This window comes from Pterocles gutturalis, unplaced genomic scaffold (genome assembly GCF_000699245.1).
Source record: "Pterocles gutturalis isolate BGI_N339 unplaced genomic scaffold, ASM69924v1 scaffold14325, whole genome shotgun sequence".
Taxonomy (NCBI): domain Eukaryota; kingdom Metazoa; phylum Chordata; class Aves; order Pterocliformes; family Pteroclidae; genus Pterocles; species Pterocles gutturalis.
Genome location: NW_010141024.1, coordinates 16,502 through 17,889, shown reverse-complemented (window position 1 = coordinate 17,889; position 1,388 = coordinate 16,502).

Sequence of the window (1,388 nt, the reverse complement as noted above, 5' to 3'; positions counted from 1 at the left end):
CCTTCCCCCTGCAGAGATCCCCGCCCCGGCTGCAGCACCCGTGGCCGGCAGATCCCGGGGTGATTTTCGGGAGCAGCCCTTTGCCTTCTGGGGGGATGCGCACCCAGCGTGTGCAATGCTGTGAGCATGGATGCAGTGCTGGACCCGCTGGATGTAAGAAGGAACAATAGAGGGGTTTTTAGCAAAACCTATTTGTCTGAACCTGCAGCTTGTGTTTCAGGCTGTCTTGAGGTGCATTTTCTGGATGTGTCGCATTGGAGCAAGCCCGGCTCTCCGTATGGCCGGGGCTGAGGTGTCGCGGCAGAAGCATCGCCGCGCAGCGGAGCCGCTGGGTGGAAAGGGGCAGTTCTCCATGGAGCAGAAGGGCGGTGGTACGGGACCAGCAGGCTGGGAAGCTGCAGGGTCCATCCTCTCCGCTCTGTGTTCAGTGGGGAGACCTGCTTCCAGGTGCAGGGAGCAGGGGAAGGAGCACAGACTTGGGCACCGAGTCCGCACCAGCTCTGCCAGCAGGACAGGACAGCCTGTCTAATTTAGTGATTTTAATGATTTAATGTCTTGGGCTGTGACCTCTGCAAGAGCAGCACCCTGGGGGCAGGTGGCCAGAGATGGGTGGCTTGTCCTGGATGTCCTGTGCAGCGAGGAGCTGGACCCAAGGTGGTGGCACCATCCTCCAGAACACCTCCGAGGAGCGGATCCTTGCGGTGCTGGGTCCCCGGTGCTGGACGTGCTTGGCACGGCTTCCTTCGTCTCCCCGCCCTTGGTGCCAGCATCCCTTCCCCAGTCGGGTTAATACACCCCAGTTAAATCCAGAGCGACTGGGCTGAGCCTGAGCTGTGAAGCCCACGGCCGCGGTTTCAGACCTGGAAGAGGGTTTGTTCGGGCAGAAGCTGGTTTGTTTTTCCAGGTGTAACGTCTAGTCCCGTTGAAGAGATCATGTCCTTCTCCAAAACTTGGGATCGGGTGGTCCCAGTCCTGAAACCCCCCACCCAGGGCTTCCCCCCACAGGGCAGCTGATGTGGGAATAGCAAAAAGATGCTGTGGGAGTTTGGGTTTGTCTGGGCTGGGACGTGAAACCCGCCCTGATCCCGCATCCCGGCTGAGATGGTGTTTGCACCTCCTGTTTCCACTGGAAGTGATTCATACAAAAAAGAGAAAAACCCAACATGGAACAACTTCATCCTCCCAAACACTCATCTTGTGCCATAAACGTATTGCTCAGCCTAAAAGTAGCTTTGTTCCCTGCTTGGGGTGTAGTCCCGACTGCCTGCCGGCTGCTGATGAGGTCTTGGGAACCAGAAATAGCTCCTTAATCCAGCGCCAGCACGAGGAGAGGCTTTTCCTCCAACGGACGCCTTTTGGAGCAGATCCGGTTCTAAGGCTTGTTCGTT